This window comes from Erinaceus europaeus, chromosome 14 (assembly GCF_950295315.1).
Source record: "Erinaceus europaeus chromosome 14, mEriEur2.1, whole genome shotgun sequence".
NCBI classification, from domain to species: Eukaryota; Metazoa; Chordata; class Mammalia; order Eulipotyphla; family Erinaceidae; genus Erinaceus; species Erinaceus europaeus.
The window spans coordinates 95,853,139-95,874,890 of NC_080175.1; the positions used below are offsets into that span (position 1 = coordinate 95,853,139).

At 40.5% G+C, this 21,752-nt stretch overlaps 1 pseudogene; it reads left to right on the forward strand.

Moving 5' to 3' along the window:
- The window catches only part of LOC103123228 (multidrug resistance-associated protein 1-like), an 86,130-nt pseudogene that overhangs the window by 44,805 nt on the left and 19,573 nt on the right, over positions 1-21,752 (forward strand).

A 21,752-nucleotide genomic window follows, 5' to 3' on the forward strand; every position in this document is an offset into this window, starting at 1 on the left:
TGCCCAACTTCACCTCCAGGAAGTGCAGGAGTGCGATCACTGCACGGATGTCTGCGTATTTCAGCTCCTGGGCCCTAAGAGCCAAGCTGGGGATCCCGGCCAGGGGTCCCAGAACCAGCAGGGAGCCCGCGGTCACCAGGGTGTCTGGGATATGCCCAGGAATCATAGCAGGAGGGCAGGCGGGCCAGCCGTGCAGAAGGTGCAGGCTGAGGCGCCCTGGGGCAGGGGCCAGGATGGGCTGCCACCCTGCCCCCGGCAGCCGAGCAGTGTGGAGGGAACCCGCATCCAGCGCCCCACGTCCCATGGCGGTGATCAGGCTCCAGCAGGCAGACCAAGCAGTGGGCAGAAACCAAAGTGTGGCCCAGAGTGAAATGTTCCAGAGACAGAGAAACTGTCTCATGAAGAAAGGGTAGAGGCTTTTGGAAACCTCTCCATAAATAGAAAGGCAGACCATGGTGGCTTTTACTTATCTGGTCTCCTTTGGTCTGCTGCATGTGTGTGGAACCAAGATTCTTGTCCCTGTTCAAACACCGTTTTGTCGTTTTTGCCGAGCTGGCTTCGCGGGCGGGAGACAGAGATGACCAGAGACTCATGGCTGAGCTGAGAACACAGTTCAATCTTTATTCACAAGTGGGGATGCGGTTCAACAGACTAATCTAATCTAATCTAATCACAACCCAATTCTGTCCTGCCTCTCTCTCCTCTGGCGGAAGAGTCAGGAACAAAGGAACTATGTACAATAGGGGGCAGGGAGAAGGAAGAAGCATGAACCAGCGATGACTAAACCAAATGTCCCAGAGGTGGGGAGGGTGGGGCAGACCAAATCAATATCCCAGAGGCAGGGGGTGCCCAGCCAACAGTGGACGTGCAAACAGAACACATAGCAAGCAACACAAGCGAACCCAATGTGATGATAAAAACAGAAGACTTCACGAGCAGAATCCAGAAGCATACCAACATGAAACCGTTTATGATGATGGAAAAGCTGGTCCAATGCATTTGGTACTAGAAGGCCAGGTACACACTCCTTGTTTATATTGTAGCCAGAGTTGGCAAAGAGAGAAGATAGTATCTGTGCTACAACTGGCCATTTTGTCCTGCATGGAACTCACTGGTCTGGATCAATGGCAGGATTTGCATGATTATATATTCTGAATAACTTCCTGAAAGATTTAAAAATTAATAAGAATTATCATAAATATCTCTCATCTAGTAGTAATAATAATAGTGACTTGACCACAGTAAGATTTGAAGCTTATCTGCATTTCTGTGTGTTAAGGATTCTTTTTTAAAATTATTTTATTTTATTTTTTTCTAGTTATTTATTTATTTTCCCTTTTTGTTGCTCTTGTTGTTTTATTATTATTATAGTTATTGGTGTTGTTGTTGTTGTTGGATAGGACAGAGAGAAATGGAGAGAAGAGGGAAAGACAGAGAGGGGGAGAGAAAGATAGACACCTGCAGACCTGCTTCACCACCTGTGAAGCGACTCCCCTGCAGGTGGGGGGGCCAGGGGGCTCAAACTGGGATCCTTCCTCCGGTCCTTGCACTTTGCACCACGTGCGCTTAACCCAGTGCATACCGCCCGACTCCCGTGTTAAGGTTTCATATGAATGCTTCTTGCAGCATAAATCAGAATGCTAACATCCCAAGAGAGTTTATGACCTCTGCGTTTCCTCTGGAAGAGTTCATTGTTGGGCATCAGAGGCTTATAGAAACCACTGTCCGGAGCTCCAACTCAGGGATTGAAATAACTGTTAACTTCCACCATTGTAAACCCTTTAATTAACTTACTTAGACACAAGTCAATCCCGGCAATAGTGATCAATAATTTGAAAAGTACTGATAAAGGGAACTTATAACATAATATATAAAATGGTTAAAACAACAAGAAAAAATATTGGAGAATCAAACCAGGACAAGAGTCCAGCTAAAAGTCCTCCAGAGGGTGAAGCACAAAACAACGAGTTAACACACTTTGCTACTGCCCAACTCCTCCTTCTCTTCTTGAGTCACAGTTACACTTACAACTCCTTGAGAGGCTGCTTCTGTCACGTATTTCTCCTCTTACAGAGAAATTCCTATCACCTGCCCAAGCTGGTTTCCGCCCAGGAAGATCTACCTGCGAACAAGCCCTGGCCCTCTTAACTTACATTGAAAATGGATTCCAGAAGAATTTAAAGACGGGTGCTGTCTTTGTTGATCTCACAGCAGCCTATGACACAGTCTGGCACCGTGGTCTCCTAGCCAAGATCTCAAGATGCCTGCCTCCATGGGTGGCCAACACTATATGGTTTCTTCTCCAAAACAGAAGATTCCGGGTGCATCTGGGTGACAAGTCTAGCAGATGGAGACTTGTCTCAAGTGGCCTCCCCCAGGGCTCTGTTCTGGCTACCACGCTATTTAATATTTACATCAATGACCTCCCAGATACTTCTTCAAGGAAGTTCATCTACGCTGATGACATCTGCTGTGCAACTCAGGCATGCAAGTTCGACATCCTCGAGGAAACACTCACGAAAGACATGTCTCTGATATCTGATGACTGTAAAAAATGGCGACTAATCCCTAGCACTGCAAAAACGGTATCATCTGTTTTCCATCTACACCATGCCTCGGCCTTGCATGAGCTTAATGTGCAGCTTGGCGATACGAGAATCCGGCATGAAGCCCAGCCAGTCTATCTTGGCGTTACTCTCGATCGCACCCTGTCATTTCACGAACATCTCATAAAAACTGCAGCAAAGGTGGGCATGAGGAATCACATCATTGCAAGACTGGCCAGCTCCTCATGGGGCGCGAGCGCTTCCACACTGTGATCATCATCTCTGGCATTATGCTATTCCACTGCAGAATACTGTGCCCCAGGATGGTTCCGTAGCCCCCATGTCCACTTGGTCGATTCCAAATTATATTCCTCCATGAGGATCATTTCTGGAACCATCCGTTCCACCCCGGTTCCATGGCTGCCAGTTCTTAGCAACATCGCCCCGCCAGATATTCGTCGGGATGCGGCATCATCTAAGTTAATTTCCCACGTCTGCGCTCGACCAGACCTGCCAATATACGCGGATATCTTCGCCCACCCTGTCCAACGCTTGACATCTCGTCACCCAATCTGGTCCCCTACGCCTACACTGAACTTCTCTGTTCCAGTCTCTTGGAAACAGAGTTGGCAGTCAGCTGAGGTCAAGAACAAACACCTCATCACAGACCCCTGCAAGCGTCAACCCGGCTTTGACCTGGCACGTTATGATCGGGCCCTCCTCAATCGCTATCGAACAGGCCATGGCCGGTGCGCCGCTATGTTCCATCGCTGGGGAGCCAGAGACGACCCGAACTGCCCCTGCGGCTCCAGACAGACTATGACCCACATAGTCAACGACTGCCACCTCTCCAGATTCAAAGGAGGTCTCGAAACTTGACATCAGGCTCAACCTGACGCTGTTGACTGGCTACGAAAGAAGGGCAAACACTAGAAGAAGAACTACAGGAACAAAAACAGTCAAATATCTAGGAATAATTGTAACCAAAGAAGTGAAAGACTTGTATACTGAAAATGATGAATCACTACTCAAGGAAACTGAAAAACACAAAGAAATGGAAAGATATTCCATGTTCATGGGTTGGAAGAATTAACATCATCAAAATGAATATACTACCCAGAGCCATATACAAATTTAATGCTATCCCCATCAAGATCCCAAACACATTTTTAGGAGAATAGAACAAATGCTACAAATGTTTATCTGGAACCAAAAAAGACCTAGAATTGCCAAAGCAATCTTGAGAAGAAAGAACAGAAACGTAGGCATCACACTCCCAGATCTCAAACTGTATTATAGGGCCATTGTCATCACAACTGCTTGGTACTGGAACATGAATAGACACAGTGACCAGTGGAATAGAATGGAGAGCCCAGAAGTAAGCCCCCCCCCCACATCTAATCTTTGACAAATGTGCCCAGACTATTAAATGGGAAAATCAGAGTCTCTTCAACAAATGGTGTTGGAAAAAATGCGTTGAAACATGCAGAAGAATGAAATTGAACCACTGTATTTCACCAAATACAAAAGTAAATTCCAAGTGGATCAAGGACTTGGATGTTAGACCAGAAATTATCAGATACTTAGAGGAAAATATCGGCAGAATTCTTTTCCGCATAAATTTTAAAGACATCGTCAATGAAACAAATCCAATTACAAAGAAGACTAAGGCAAGTATAAACCTATGGGACTACATCAAATTAAAAAGCTTCTGCACAGCAAAAGAAACCACTACCCAAACCAAGAGACCCCTCACAGAATGGAAGAAGATCTTTACATGCCATACATCAGACATGAGGCTAATAACCAAAATATATAAAGAGCTCGCCAAACTCAACAAGAAAACAAATAACCCCATTCCAAAATGGTGAGAGGACATGGACAGAATATTCACCACAGAAGAGATCCAAAAGGCCAAGAAACACATGAAAAAATGCTCCAAGTCTTTGTCAGAGAAATGCAAATAAAGACAACAATGAGATACCACTTCACTCCTGTGAGAATGTCATACATCAGAAAAGGTAACAGCAGCAAATGCTGGAGAGGGTGTGGGGTCAAAGGAACTCTCCGACACTGTTGGTGGGAATGTCAGTGGGTCCAACTTCTGTGGAGAACAGTCTGGAGAACTCTCAGAAGGCTAGAAATGGACCTATCCTATGATCCTGCAATTCCTCTCGTGGGGATAGATCCTAAGGAACCCAACACACCCTTCCAAAAAGATCTGTGTACACATATGTTCTTGGCATCACAATTTGTAATAGCCAAAACCTGGAAGCAACCCAGGTGTCCAACAACAGATGAGTGGCTGAGCAAGTTGTGGTCTATGTACACAATGGAATACTACTCAGCTATTAAAAATGGTGACTTCACCGTTTTCAGCCAATCTTGGATGGACCTTGAAAAAATTCAACTTAACATAGTGAAATAAATCAGAAACCAAAGGGTGAATATGGGATGGTCTCACTCTCAGGCAGAAGTTGAAAAACAAGATCAGAAGAGAAAACTCAAGTAGAACCTGAACTGGAGTTGGTGTATTGCACCAAAGTAAAGGACTCTGGGGTGGGTGGGTAGGGAGAATACAGGTCCAAGAAGGATGACAGAGGATCTAGTGGGGGTTGTATTGTTATGTGGAAAACTGAGAAATGTTATGCATGTACAGACTATTGTAATTACTTTTGAATGTAAAACATTAATTCCCCAATAAAGATATAAAACAAAAAAGGATGAGAGCCCATGACTTTACTAATTTTTTTCCTGAGTCTCACAGTTAACATGCAGGTGGGCTAAAGGTGTTGTCTGAGGAGATGATGTCAGAGCTGGGGGTAGGAGTAGAAAACTGGATCAGGGCAAGCAAGTAGCTTCCAAATATGGGGAACGTCATGAGCCCCTTGGGATATGCCTAAACTACTACTAGCTTTTCCCAAACTGAATCTCCCAAACCTCGTGCTACATTCTTGCCTTTAGGTTCTTGATTACTTAACAACTTGTTCTGCTATATATATATTTTTTTTTTATTTATTTTTATTTAAGAAAGGATACATTAACAAAACCATAGGATAGGAGGGGTACAACTCCACACAATTCCCACCACCCAATCTCCATATCCCACCCCCTCCCCTGATAGCTTTCCCATTCTCTATCCCCCTGGGATTATGGACCCAGGGTCTTTGTGGGTTGCAGAGGGTGGAAGGTCTGGCTTCTGTAATTGCTTCCCCACTGAACATGGGCATTGACTGGTCGGTCCATACTCCCAGTCTGCCTCTCTCTTTCCCTAGTAGGGTGGGTCTCTGGGGAAGTGGAGCTCCAGGACCCATTGGTGGGGTCTTCAGTCCAGGGAAGCCTGGCCGGCATCCTGATGACATCTGGAACCTGGTGGCTGAAAAAAGAGTTAACATACAAAGCCAAACAAATTGTTGAGCAATCACAGACCCAAAGGTTGGAATAGTGGAGAGGAAGTGTTGGAGGGGTACTCACTGCAAACTCTTAGTGTACTTCTGCTTTCAGGTATATATTTTGCCTTAGTTTATGGATATGTGTGAACATATGCTCTATCTCATGGAACCTGGTGTATATATAGGTTTTGGGACTTTGTTAGGAAGTGAACCACCTGGGATGGAATTAGAGAATATTATGAAAGGAAAGGTCTCACCTGAATAATGAAGCTGAAGGGTTGTCATTCCACACGTGAAGTCTCTGGACACAGTCTGAGCTGAAGCATGTTGGGGTGGCAATCGTTGTGTTGATTAGGTTGCGATCGGTAGATGCAATATTATTTGATATGAATTGGGAGAGGCATGCAGGAAAGTGGGCCCTATCCTAAGGTTCCAGGACTGGGGAAAATATAGGCTCTATAGTGGAGATGTGAGGTTCCTGCTGTCTTAGGGTTCAAAAAGACAATGGATAGTTATTTTTATCGTCACATTATTTGGTAATTGGGTTAACTTTGAAAAGTCCTTTTGTTATGGTTTGCTGTATAGTACCCATTATCTTGTGTATAGCTGTGTCTCCGGTTGCTTCTGATCTACTTGGTCTAGGCTTTTGAGAGAGTCCACATATCAAATACACAACCTGTATATTAAAAAGACTCAGTCTGTGTTTTAAAAACTTCGAAATATACAATTTTCCCCCTCTCATATTAATTAACTAGTGATTTATATGACTACACTTTAATAGGTGTGTACATAAACACCATTCCCACCACCAAAAGATTGTGTCCCATCCCACCCACCCGCCCCCACCCCCCACCCCAAGCTGGCCCAGGAAGCCGCATGTCCACCTTCCCCCTCACCACAGGGTTTTGACTTTGGTGCCCTACTTTCAATTTAGTCAGATCCTGGTTTTAGTTTCCCTTTCAGATCTTCTTTCTCAACTTCTGTTGATAAGTGGGATCATCCCATACTCATCTTTATTTTTCTGACTTAGCTCACTTAACATAATTCCTTTCTGCTATATATCTTAATGCTTTTTCAGCCGCCAAGTTCCAGGTTTTACCATGATGCCTAACTGATTTCCGTGGGCAGACAATCTCACCAGTATGTCCTGGAACCCCACCTCTTGAGTCTGTAATTCAACTTAAAGTTAAAAAAAAAAAAAAAGCAAAGCCACGGACTAAACATGTACCTTGAGTGTGTTCCATACAACTTCTTATTTCTTTTTATAAGTTTCTCTTATTTTTCTTTTGTTTTCATTCTTTCTTTCTCTTTCTTTCTTTTATTTCTCTCTTTCTTTCTCTTTTTAGGGTTCTGTGGCTTATGTTTCCCAGCGGGCCTGGATTCAGAATTGTATTTTGCAAGAAAATATCCTCTTTGGCTCCGTTATACAAGTACAGTTTTAGGAGAAAGTGTTAGAAGCCTGTGCTTTCCTTTCTGATTCAGAACAGTTCCCCAATGGAGATCAAACTGAAATTGGAGAAAGGGTAAGAAAAATATAATTTATCCTATGCAGGAGTAAAATTCTACTCAACTGTACTAATATAATATGTATGGTCTTTTTACTGAGATTTCAAAGACCTATACACATAATAAAAACTATATGATATATAGAATTCCTATGAAAGAAATGAGTGTTAAAGACAAGTAATGCTCTCTCTCTTTCTCTCTCTCTCTGTGTGTGTGTCTCTGTGTGTGTGCATGCGCGTGTGTTTGCTAAGGCCTCACACTGCTCTAGATAAGCTTATATAGATTTTTGAAAATTTTTTATTTGTTTATTATTGAATAGAGACAGAGAGGAGCGGGAAAGATAGAGGAAGAAACAGAGATGCACCTGCAGCCCCGCTTCAGCACTGGTGAAGCTTCGCCCCAGCTGGTAGAGAGCAGAAGCTTGAACCTGGTTCATCACAAGCTGTAATGTGAGCACTTAACCAGGTGCACCACTGCCTGACCCCCAGACAAGCTTTTCACATAAAGTGAAGCAGAGACAGCCAGACAGAGAAAGACAAAGACAGAGAATTACCACGGCACCAAAGTGTTCCCCATTGCCCTAGCATGCACCTGTGGTGTGTCAAGGGCTCAGACATGGGCTAGACACATGGAAAAACTTATAATAACACTGGCCCCCTGTAAGCACACTATCTCAGTAGCTCCAAATAATTATTAATAATTAACTATAAACCAATTAAAATCAATAATCAACAAATAAATTCTATACTAGAATAAGACATTCTGTTTTTTTTAATACAGAGGAGATTAAAAAGATAAAAGCCCACCAGACATTTTTTCTTCAGTGTTCATTGTCTAATAAAAGTGTTCATTGTCTAGTAATGTTCATTGTCTAATAAAAGACTAATAGTTCGGGTATTTCTCTGTATTCTCTCTGCACAAAATCAAATCTAGGACAGTCATGTCAGAGCAGCCTTCTCCAGTAAAGGTACACAGACCAGCGTCTAAAGGGCGGCCAGGAGGTAGTCTAGCACACAGAATACATGGCCTACCTTGCATAGATCTCTCGGCTTAATCCTAACACCCCATAGACGCATTACCAAAAGGAACTCCATGCACCCGTGGTGAAGCAGTGCTTTGATGTCTCTCCTCTCTCTTTTCTTTCTCTTTGTCCCCCGTCCCCCATATATAATGCTTGTTGGGTTGGAAAAACAGCCCGGTGCTGTCACATCTACACGAGGCCCTTGGATGTGTCCCTCATGCAATATGAGAAGAAATCACAGCTGGCTACAAATTAAGAATCTCGAAGGTGCTGCTGCCCAAATTGAGTCTACTTCGTGCTTATTCGTCCCTGTTCAAGAAGAATTTGTCTCTCCTGCATCCTATTATTTGCTCGATTTTGTTTTCATTGCATTAATGAATAGTCATTACATCTCCCATTGTTTCGGAGTTAAAACAAAACAAAATAAAAATTTATGAGCCAAAGAACGAACTCTGAGAGATTATCCCTACTCCACGACTAAAACCTCCATGAATTATACATGAGTCTCTGCCTATGATGGCTCAGACTCAGATGTGATAGGAAGATAAATAAATAAATACTCCTTACTGACTGTTGTGACTTTCTGGGAGGAAAAAAAAAAAGAGTTTGCATATTGTTGTAGAGTGTTTTTACTTTGGGCCTCATATTCTTTAATAGTTCTATAACTAGCAAGTAATTTACATATGTAGAAAAAGTGTAAGAAATGTTTTAAATCTAGAATGAGGCAAAATTTACTTTGCAACTAGACTTGCATTGGTTTTACGAATGTCCTGTGACTTTGCAGATATATTTTTAAAAGTATTAAGTAGATTTAATTATTTTTTCTTAACCTTTGTTTTTATTGGCATCTAGTTAGCTCTAGGCAAAATATGTGTTAGTTAAATGCAGAACTGTGATTTCTCCAAACTCGTTGATATGTTCTGAACACTATGTTGCTAAAGTCAACCTATAGTAATCCTAAATAGCTGACTATATGTAACTAAAAATAATTTTGAAGACATCCAACAGAAAATATAGGCTTAATAGAAGTATTGCACGCTGTTGCCATTTGCGATTTCTGATTGTTTGAATTAAATCTCTCTCAATCTGCTGATACATTTAAAAACATGAAATGTGCAACTGACTATCTCAGATAAAATCTGTTTACATTTTATGAAAAAACAGAGATAATGAATGCAGAATTTCCTCACCTGTATTCAACATTTCCTTTGACATTCTTTTTTTTAAAACTTTTAAAAAAATATTTATTTATTCCCTTTTGTTGCCCTTGTTTTTTATTGTTGTGACTATTTTGTTATTGTTATTGATGTTGTTGTTGTTGGATAGGACAGACAGAAATGGAGAGAAAAAGGGAAGATAGAGAGGGGGAGAGAAAGACAGACACCTGCAGACCTGCTTCACCGCCTGTGAAGTGACTCCCCTGCAGATGGGGAGTCGGGGCTCGAACCGGCATCCTTACTCTGGTCCTGGCGCTTTGTGCCACCTGTGCTTAACCTACTGTGCTACCACCCAACTCCCACATTCTTCAATTGACTACAGATGTTTGTATGTCTAATATCTGCCCTTATTCTGCTGAGCAGTACCTACCAGTAAATGAAAGAGCTCTCACTCTGCCTTCAAGTTACTTGTGGTTCAGTACAGCTCTTCCAGTGATGTCAGTCAAATGTGTTTACCAAGACTGACCGAGCGGCTGACAGTATCTGGGTGTCGCTCAGTGGAAGGTAAGAGTTCAGAGGTAAGTGTTGAGACTCAAGGGATGACTGAAGGGGTTCTTCCTTGATGAGCCGAGAAAACAAACTGACTTCACACAGAGCAGTCGGAGGGGAAGAACATGCTGGATTCCATACATATGAAGAATTTCCAAAGAGTAAGCAGGACAAAGTGGGGATGCCTCTGGCTAGGTTCCTGAATAGGATGTGATGAGCAGTCTCATTGTAGTCACATGTGTTCCTAGGCGTAATGTCCCTTTACGTCTGGTCTGTCTTCCCTTCTAAACTGCAAGCCCCTTGCGTCAGCGGTTCTATTTTATTTGCCTTTGATTCCCAAATGCTAACATAGCACCCAGAATACAGTTTATGGGAAGGTGATAATTATCGCCTAGCAAAAAGACAGGAAAGTCAAAGAAGCAAGAGCATTTTACAATTAGAGGTCACTGGCCAAGTTCTGTTCTGCATGGAGAGCTTTAAAATCATATCCGTAAACACTAAATAGAAAATAAATCAAGCACATTGGGTCTTGCCATAACTCTCCATCTGTGGTTGTACATGTCAACTTTAATTCTCACACGGAGTGATGTATAGTCCTTGTGCTTGCTTCTTAGTGTTGTATTTTTGCCAGCAGGACTTGTTCGTTCTAATCTTTCTACAGAAGAAAACAAGGCATGTTGATGACAGCTTTGATAGTTTAGTTATGACTCTAACTAATTGCCTGTGCATCAATTTAAACTTGGTTACTGGAGGCAGTATATGGTTGGCAGCCAGAAAGTACTGTTTAATATTCCGTAGGCCTGGCTTTTCAGGGAGGGAACTGGGAGAATCTTCTCACCTTTAGTGTCCGTGCTTACTCTAGAGAGCAAGTAGGGATTACCCACTTATTTGCAAAGGTTAGGAGTGGAGTGGGCCTATGGAATCATGGGATATAGAAAGCTTTGCGAGTTCGTTAGGAGTTGTTCTCTATTCATATTAGAGAGGGAAATTCAGATAAAGCTATGCTGACATTTATACAGTTTCCCTCCTGTTTTTTTTTTTCTTTTCTACTTGCTCCATTTCCAGGGTGTGAATATAAGTGGGGGCCAGAAGCAACGAGGAAGTCTAGCCAGAGCTGTGTACAGCTGTGTCCAGGGCCATTATCTACCTCCTGGATGACCCTCTGTCTGCAGTTGATGTTCATGTTGGAAAGCACCTTTTTGAAAAAGTGATTGGACATTCAGGCCTTTTGAGAAACAAGGTAAGAATTATGCCATAAAGGTTTTTTGAGAGTAATGGGAGAAGAGCCTGTGCAGCACTGGCCTAAAGTTCTAGCATGTCACTTACTTGTTGAAACGCAGTAGCTCAATTTCATCTTAAAGATGGCGGATTATATTAGTCTTTTACAGATAAATATGAATGAGTATTTTTTAAGTTTTGCTTTCTAGTTTACTATGACACAATGTATAATTAAAACATTAGCGACTAATCATGTTCTGAGGGGATATATGCATTAATATGACTTGCTTTTACTTCAGTTGACTTTTTAAATTATATTTACGCACAGTACTTTAATAAAAACATATTTAGCACAGACCTTTGGTGATGGGAATAGTGAAAAAAATAAAATAGAGTGTAAAAAGGGCAAGCATTAATAAATATAGACAGTTGAAAAATAAAGATTTACTTTATTGATTGCTTATTGTTTACAAGGTTAATGTTATTAAAATTAGCACATTTAATATAAAAAAAAACTCACCAGAGCCTGGTAGTGGCACACCTGGTTGAGTGCACATGTTACAAAGCACAAGGACCCAGGTTTGAGTCCCAGGTCCCCACTTGCATAGGGAAAGCTTTGCTAGTGGTGAAGCAGGCCTGCAGGTGTCTCTCTGTCTCTCTTCCTCTTATATCCCCCTCCCCTCTTGATTTTTAACTGTCTCTAGCTAATAAATAAATAAAGATAATTCAAAAATTAAAATAAATTTAAAAACTGACCAAAAGATATTTCACTAAATTTTGATATTAATTAAAAGAATGTTTAGTGTCTCTTGCATCTTCTCTTAGCAAGTCTATAATTTACTCCAGTACTGCCTGTGTAAAACACTTTAGTAAGGGGAGTTGGGCGGTAGTGCAGCGGGTTAAGTGCACATGGCACGAAGCCCAAGGACTGGCATAAGGATCCTGGTTGGAGCCCCCGGCTCCCCACCTGCAGGGGAGTCATTTCACAAGTGGTGAAGCAAGTCTGCAGGTATCTATCTTTCTCACCACCTCTCTGTCTTCCCCTCCTCTCTTCATTTCTCTCAGTCAACAACAACATCAATAACAACAACAATAATAACTACAACAACAACGAAAAATAACAAGGACAACAAAAGAGAAAATAGGTTCCAAGTTTAATCTCCAGCTCCATGAGAAGCCAGTGTTTAGCAGTGCTCTGGTAAAATAAAAAGTACATGATACTATTGTCATAAGCAGCTGAATCTGTTTCTGACTCGGAGTAATGAACTACAAAGGTCCAGGGGTAGGGCTTCACAGCTTTTTACAAGTACAAGGCTTAGTGCACCTGCCACCCAACTAGCAGATGATGCCACCCTCTGTAGGGTATACAAACTTTACTGTGTGCAAGGACCTGGGTTCAAGTTTCTGGTCTCCACCCACGGGGGATAAGATTCATGAACTGTGAAACAGTGATGCAGGTGTCTTTCTCTCTCTCTCTCTCTCTCTCTCTCTCCCTATTTCTGTCTATAGAGAGTAAAACAAAAACAAACAAACAAAATGGCCACCATGAGTGATGGAATGGTCATGGTGCAGGCACTGTGTCCTGGCATTAACTCTAAAGAAAACCAAATTCCATATAATTTACTTACATACATTTCATACTAAAATAGTAAATAATACCAGTAACAGCAATTTATTTTGTGATAAGCCCCAGAGGAAAATCATTAAGAATTAGCGAGTGAATTCCACGTCAGTTTAAATCACTTCGTTTACTTCTTGTAGCAAGTTTCTAAGATAGCTATTATCTTTACTTCCCATCTTGCATATGAAGTAACTTGGTGCTCAGAATGACATGGTAGAGGTTTTTTCCGCTTAGAACCACAAAGATCATCAGTTGTCTCTCTGACTACGAAGTTCCTCATTGCTTCATACTAAGTGTAATAAAATAAAGAACTCTGGGGGAAAGTTAGGTAAATAAGTGCAAAAATGATCAAGGGCTGGATGGTGATGCACCTGGTTGAGCCCATAGGTTATAATGCACAGGGGCCTGAGTTTGAGCCCCTATCCCCACCTGCAGGGGGAAAGTGTCATGAGCGGTGAAGCAGGACTACAGGTGTCTCTCTGTCTCTATCCCTCTCTACCCCCCCTCAATTTCTGGCTGTCTCTATCCAATAAATAAAGATAATACAATTTTTAAATAAATTAATAAATGCAAAAATGACAAAATGTTTATCTAAATAAATAATAGACAAATGTCTTTACTTATGAAGTGAACCCAAGATAAAAATTTCTTTCAAATTATGTGTCTATGTATATATAATACAGAATAAAAAATGCATGAATACAAATGTATTGTGACTTACATGAATTCCTTTTGCTCTGATTGATTTTAATTTTAAAAAGCAATAATTACAGATAACTGTTTTGGGATATGAATAGCTGATTGATTTTTAATACATGAATACCTGAATCAAAGGTACACTTGCAAAATATGTAGATTCTACTTTAAGCTTGTACCTATCCAAGAATTACACTTTGAAATATAAAGACAAAAAAAAAATGACTGCAGATTTAAAAAAAAAAGTTTTTAACCAGAGGAAAAACAACAAAACAAAATGCTGTTTTTCAGACTCGGATTTTAGTCACTCACAACCTCACACTTCTGCCACACTTCTGACGGATCTGATTGTCGTAATGGAAAATGGCAGAGTAGCACAGAGAGGGACGTACCAGGACCTACTGTCTAAAACCAAAAGCTTCACGAATTTGCTTCACATCTTTGATGATCACAAAAAATGGTGAGGACATAATGAAAACTAATTCTAAGACAGGGCTCCTACCAATTTTGAAATTCCATCACTTGCCTGACTTCCTATCCCGCAATTTTTTTTCACCCTGTCTACATTACGGGCTGGCCACCTCCCTTTCTCTAAAACAGAAACAAATTCATGGGAAAACATCAGTTAAAAGTCAACCCCACTTATTATTTTTAGCCAAAATTTTATTGCCCAGGGGTCTATTTCTTTATCTATTAAATAAAAGACTAGTTGATTTATGTGTTCTGCCCTAGTTTGTGATATAATGGGCCCAAACGTTCTACTTTCTTCAAATTAAGAACAAAGAACATAAATCTATGTCAAATAAATAATAAATATTTTAAGCATTTGTGATACAGTACTACATATAAATGGAGAAAAACAAAGGAAAAAGAACCTGAGAAAAACCAAAAAGAAATAGTTATCTAAGTCTGCAAAATAATGATGAGGTTTTTATACTATTTTTGTTATTTTGCCCAAGTATTTTAAAATAAGATACTAAATCAAAGTATAAGTTCCTGTAAACAATGTGACTTGCATAAATAAAATAGTTTGATCCTGATATAATTAGCATATGGGTATTTTAATCTAGTTTTACCTTAATTTTCTAGGGAGTAATGACTTTCACAGTCTAAATGTCTTTGTCATCATATATCTTCATAAATAAGGGAGATTTCTTTTTAAAATTTTTTTTTAATATTTATTTTATTTATTCCCTTTTGTTGCCGTTGTTGTTTTATTGTTGTAGTTATTATTGTTGTTATTGTTGGATAGGACAGAGAGAAATGGAGAGAGGAGGGGAAGACAGAGAGGGGGAGAGAAAGACAGACACCTGCAGACCTGCTTCACCGCCTGTGAAGCGACTCCCCTGCAGGTGGGGAGCCGGGGTTCGAACCGGGATCCTTATGCCGGTCCTTGTGCCAGTCCTTGTGCTTTCCTCCACCTGCGCTTAACCCGCTGCGCTACAGCCCGATTCCCAATAAGGGAGATTTCTTATGTAGACTTCTGTTATGACCCTTGGCCTATATCTTTCCTCAGCATCATGGAAAACCTTTTGCCAAAACTCTTGCTAAAAGCAGTTATAAAATAATTTACATACAATAAATACTAGGTAAACAGATAGTCAAAGGTAACCTATATATACTATAACTTTATTAACCACCACATAGAGCAAGACAAAGTGGATTTTGATGATATAAACCCCATCCAGGGGACCAGGCAGTAAGTAGTGCAGGGAGTTAAACGCACGTGGCCCAAAGCGCAAGGACCAGCATAAGGATCCCGGTTGGAGCCCCCTGCTCCCCACCTGCAGGGGAGTCGCTTCACAGGCGTGAAGCAGGTCTGCAGGTGTCTATCTTTCTCTCCCCCCTCTGTCTTCCCCTCCTCTCTCCATTTCTCTCTGTTCTATCCAACAACAAAGACATCAATAACAACAACAATTAATAACTACAACAATAAAACAAGGGCAACAGAAGGGAATAAATAAATATTTTAAAAATCTTAAAAAAAAAAAAGAAAGAACTTTCCTCCTCTGATTCTTTCCATTTATGAAATAGAAGGCTTGGACCACAATTTTTCCTCCTCATGGTTTATGTGGAACTGAACAAAACACGTCTTGCATGCTTCCCTGCTTCCAAAGTGCTAAAGATTCAGGTATGTCCTTTTGTCTTTGCCTCCCACTGTCACCTTCACTTCTGGAATTGCTAAGAGAAAGCACTTTAAAAGTAACATGATTTGGTATACTTTGTGTTTGGTTACATCAAATCTTTACGTGGTTCTGGAAAACATGATTTTCTTTTTATATATTTATTTATTTATTCACTTTTGTTGCCCTTGTTTTATTGTTGTAGTTATTATTTATGTCATCATTGTTGGATAGGACAGAGAGAAATGGAAAGAGATGGGGAAAGACAGAGATGGGAAGAGAAAGATAGACACCTGCAGGCCTGTGAAGCAACTGCCCCTGCAGGTGGGGAGCCGGGGGCTCGAACCAGGATCCTTAAGCCGGTCCTTGCGCTTTGCGCCACCTGCGCTTAACCCGCTGTGCTACAGCCTGACTCACAAAACATGATTTTCATACTGATGATAGAAGATAAATAAACTGAGATGACAGTTGAGTTTATTATCAGGATATCAGAACTACAGATAAATGTACATATTTATAGGATTAGTCTAAGTCATTTCTTATCCTCATTGATAACACTGGTTAGAAGCCCTTTTGAATGTTAACTATGTTAATATATGCAGAAGGTTCACATTTACTGGAAACTCCATGAGCCCACCGGAGACTATGGGATTCTGATTTTACAAGGAGATTAGCTATCTTGCACAAGTTAAGACACATGGTAAGTGGTCAAATTTGAGTGACATTGTCCCTGTTTCACGCAGACTAGACTCTGGAAGCATCTATCAATCACTTAGGAATAAGTATATCTATACAGTGTTGAGGCTGAGGGGATTAAGTCACTCTGTGCTCAATTCTAGCTCTCCATTTGTTTCCTCTCAAAACATGTGGGTAAGGTTGCCTACTGTCTTTATCGTGGTAGTTTATTTTGAGCTCGAATTATACATGTCTGTCAATGCACATAAAACACTTTATAAATTATACACATGTAGATTTAGTTGATATTATTATAAGCTATAAAAACAAGAATGTGCCTTATCAGGAGAGGCTAAAACATTTCCAAATGGAGCTGTTTTTTTTTTTAATTCTGTTATCTGTATAATTCTGATGTTTCACAATGAACCTCAAAGTCTTCCATTAAAAGCTAAATGTTTACTACAAGAAATAATAAAGTGTACAATTGATAAAACAGATATTATGAATATTTTCTCCTTTGAAAGATAAGTCTAAAATGAAAGGAGCTTAAATGTACTGTGTAAAGAAAAAGAAAAGAAAAGAAAAGAGAAAAAAAAGGCAAAAATCTCCCTAGCTCTTAATGTTGCCTATAAAATTCACTAATGACAACTTGAGCTTTTGTTTTATAAGTTCCAGGTGGGAGACCTTGGTGTGTGTAAGCCTTTTAACTCTTCTGTGCCTCAGTCCTTTGATCCTTACTAAAATAAAGATAACTAGAATGTTATAGCGACATTAGTAAGCCCAGCACAGAGATATAAGGCGTTTACCATTATGTCTCCCTGATAATCACTGAAAGCTTGATGCTATTGCATATTCCTTCTAGAAACTAGAGTAATGTTACTCTCTGGCAAATATTTAAACATTTTGTTGAAGACTGAGACCATTTATTACTTTACTGTCCAAAATATAATATATCTGTAGCCTTTTTCATTATGGAATCTTAGTTTGATTCAACATGACCTATTGAACTAAGACACAAAAATCTTTTAGGTTGTATAATCTTTTGTTATCTTTCTCTTTTATGAATTGTTCGCTGACATGGATATAATACCACTTAACAACTTCTCCAGCTGACATGTTTAAACCCACTAGTGCCATCCACTCCAATGTTACGCTGAGAGGCGAAAGCCTGGAGCAACAAGCTAGGTGAGTAACGCCATAAAGCAGAACTCAATGGGACCACAGCTGATTGATCTCATGCTTTAAAATGCATCTTATAAAAGAGATCGACACAGAAATGGACATGAAGTACATTTAGTCGGTTACCACTTTCTTTTTCTTTTTCTTTTTTTTTATTGGGGGATTAATGGCTTGTGATCAATAGTAAAATACAGTCTTTAGTACATGTGTAACATTTTTGAGGTTTTCACATGACACTCTAACCCCTCCCTACTCACCCAGGTCCTCCTCTGCCATCATGTTCCAAGATCAGAACACCACCCCGCCCTTTGGTACAATACACCGTCTTTACAGATTTTAAACTATACGTATAAGTCTGAAGTCTTAACTAATTGGCTGTGACTTAGTTTGAAAGTAATTTCTAGCCCAATTCTGATGGTGGAAAACTACCGCTGTTTGCCTTTTGTGTGCGGCAAAGATACCCCCAACTCAACTGCATTTGAGCACAGTGAAGAGTGTACACGGGAAAATTGTGGCCAGGATATATGATTTGCAAATACAGATTTGGTGGAGGAGTTTAAAAAAAAAAACTGTTTTGCAAAAGAAGAGGAAATAAGGAAGTGAAGAAGGTAGAGAATGAAGGAAGTTTGGATGGAACCAGGTTGTGGCACACTTAGTTAAGTGCTTCACATCCCAGTTGAACCCCGGGTTCAAGCCCTTGGTCCCCACCTAGAAGGGGGAAAGCTTCACGAGTGGTGTAGCAGGGCTGCAGGTGTCTTTCTGTCTCTTCCCCATTCTATCTGTCCCCTCTCCTCTCAGTTTGACTATTTCTTTATCCCATAGTAATAAAATAAAAATATTTAAAATATTTTTTTAAATAAAGGAAGCTTAGTGGGAAGAAGAAGAAAGGTAGGAAAAAAAACAGGAAGAACAGAGAGAGGCTATATGGTATTTATGGAGAAATACAATTTTGGAATTTGATGTACTTTTAAGAGACATCATACTGTCTACAGCCATACCACCCTGAACACGCCCGATCTCATCTGATCTCGGAAGCTCAGCAGGGTCGGGCCTGGTTAGTACTTGGATGGGAGAGACATCATACAGAAATAGCTTACATCACATTTAGTAACTTGCTTAAAAGCTTAAAACAAAAGCACCAGTAAGCACTGTTATGAGCTTAATCATATGCTTCCTTCTATGAGAAAGCAAGCTTCCATATTTATAAAATAGCCACAAGTCATAATATTTAAATTGAACCCTTTTATATTCCTTTGAGACACTTCTGGGAAAAATCTTCCTTGAAAAAAATCAGTACTTGCAAATGGTTGTTACAGGATTGATTTCTGAATATTTCCCAAGCTGCCATAGTTCAATCTAGATCCAATGTTCTGAAAGTTACTTTTTTATATAAAAAATAGATGTATCATTTATTCATTTATTAATGAGCAGTAGACAGACAGGGTGAACCAGCATACCACTATGGCAACTGCCATATGAGAATGGAACTTAAAACCTCAGGCTTGCCAAGTCCTATGCTTTACCTCTATGCCAACTCTTGTCTATGGAAAATTCTCTTTTCAGTGAGGAGTACATTGAGGGCACCTCAACTCCAAAATGTCCCACTCTTTACAACAAAATCTTATGTGATTTTGTGTAAAAAGAATAACTTTGTACTAACTTGGAAAATTGGTCCGCCCCCCCCCCATATAGTGTCCAACAAATAATTGGTCTTTGTTATATATGTCCAATTAGGAAGATTTAATTCCCTTTTAACATTTGGGTTTTATGGCGTTTTATATCCAGCCATATAAAGAATTACTTTTTTGGCTTGACACCAGTGTTAAATTTGCTTATCCAAACACAAGCCATGCCAAGGGCTTGAAGGATGATGACAGTAATTAACCCAAATCATATACCCGAAGCTCTTCCAACAAAAGTGTCTGCTCGATAGTCTATTTATTTCTAATATGTGAAGCTGATCCTGAAGAGGGCAAGCACTACAACCTCTCACTGAACTTCTCTTGATACTTGTGCCCGAGACAGAAACGGAAGAGCTATCAGAATGATCAAATAAAACCTTTCTTATTTTGAAAAATAAAATGGGCAGCATGAGAAATGGGGGTTTCTCCAGGCTGGGGCTATGGTTGACCTGTCAATGCCCATGCTCAGCAGAGAAGCAGCGACAGCGCTATCGAACAGGCCATGGCCGGTGCGCCGCTATGTTCCATCGCTGGGGAGCCAGAGACGACCCGAACTGCCCCTGCGGCTCCAGACAGACTAGGACCCACATAGTCAACGACTGCCACCTCTCCAGATTCAAAGGAGGTCTCGAAACTTGACATCAGGCTCAACCTGACGCTGTTGACTGGCTACGGAAGAAGGGCAAACTCTAGAAGAAGAAGAAGCTGGAACTCCTACCTTCTGCTCCCCATAAACAATCTTGATCCACACTCCCAGCTGGGGAGAAGTGATAGGATGGAGATAAGGGGACTCTGCACTCAGGCTCCTTCAGCACCCAGAGAGAGAGAAGGAGAAGGAGAGGGACATATGGAGGGAGTTATGATGTCAGGAGTGGCTTAGAGGGAAAGAGAGGACTGAATCAGAAAAAGAAGGGGCAATCATGTATAAATGTGGACAGATAGGGAGTCGGGCGGTAGCTCAGCAGGTTAAGCGCACATGGCGCCAAGCACAAGGACCAGCTTAAGGGTCCTGGTTCAAGCCCCCCCTCTCCCCATCTGCAGGAAAGCCACTTCACAGATGGTGAAGCAGGTCTGCAGGTATCTGTCTTTCTCTCCCCCTGTCTGTCTCCCCCCCTCCATTTCTCTCTGTCCTAACAACGACGACATCAATAGCAACAACAATAACTACAATAAAAAGCAACAAGGGCTATAAAAGGGAAAATAAGTAAATAAATATAAAAATATTTTAAAAGTTAAAAAAAAATATGTGGACAGATGGTTGTAGAGAAGATGGTTGGCCCATGTCTAAAACTTTAGGGGAACTGTGGTGGATTGCGGTGGGGAGAGTGAAGATTCAGAACTCTGGTGCTGGGAAAGGTGTGGATTTAAACCCCTGTTGACATGTAATTCTGTAATATAAAAATAAATAAAATTTAAGAAAAAGAATAATCAGGATTTCTCATGATCTGCTGACTGAAAGGGGCTGGCGTTCCACCTGTATGGTACTTAGGAAGTTTCTGGGAAACTCAACAGCCTTTGAAGAACAGTTACGCAAACAAATGCTACAAATGATACTTCTAATATTTCTAACCCTCCAAACAAGTTTGGTGCTCACAATGTTAGGTGTACAGAGTATGATTTTTAATTATATAACCACTAAGTATTATAAGTATTTTATTTAAAAGGCAAAAAAATATGCACATTTGATAAAAAAAATGATTTTTTGAAAGTAGTTGGCAGTCATAATGTAAATATCCTCTAGTTCTTCCTTTTTTTAATTTTTTAAAGTATTCCCAAGACATTATTCATTCCATAAATAATAAGTGATTCCCAATAAATTTCCTATCTGAAGTTTCCCGCAGCGCACAGCTACATTGTCTAGAACTTGATCTACAGGAAACTAGGCTACACTCACTCACACCTTCATGGCTCCTGATCCTTTGAGCTTTAAAGAGTAAAAAGGCTCTTCCACATTTTTATACCCGCTGCCTGTGAGCAATCATCTGAACAGCTTCCATTCAAAGAAAACTGAAGGACTGACGCGGAAACTCTCATATTGTTATCGAACAATAATAGATGTCTTGCCTTATTTCCTGAGAGATAAATAACCCGAGGCATTTTTTCCTGATCCTTGCCTACTTGCTGTAGAATCTCTGGGACACTCTACACATCCCTAATTCCTTTTGTTTTATGTCTTATTGCAACAAGCTTCCCTGTTTTGAACCCAGTGATAAAATCTAGGGGCCTGCTTTGCCAGATATAATTTTGAGAGTGTGCACCCTGGGTGCCAGATTCAGAGGAGTGAGTGGGTCATTTACTTGCCGTATTTTATACAATTTCACTGAAACGCCAGTGAATAAAAGTGAAAGGAAAGACTTCTGGGCATTTCAGCATGATGTGTTTTCACA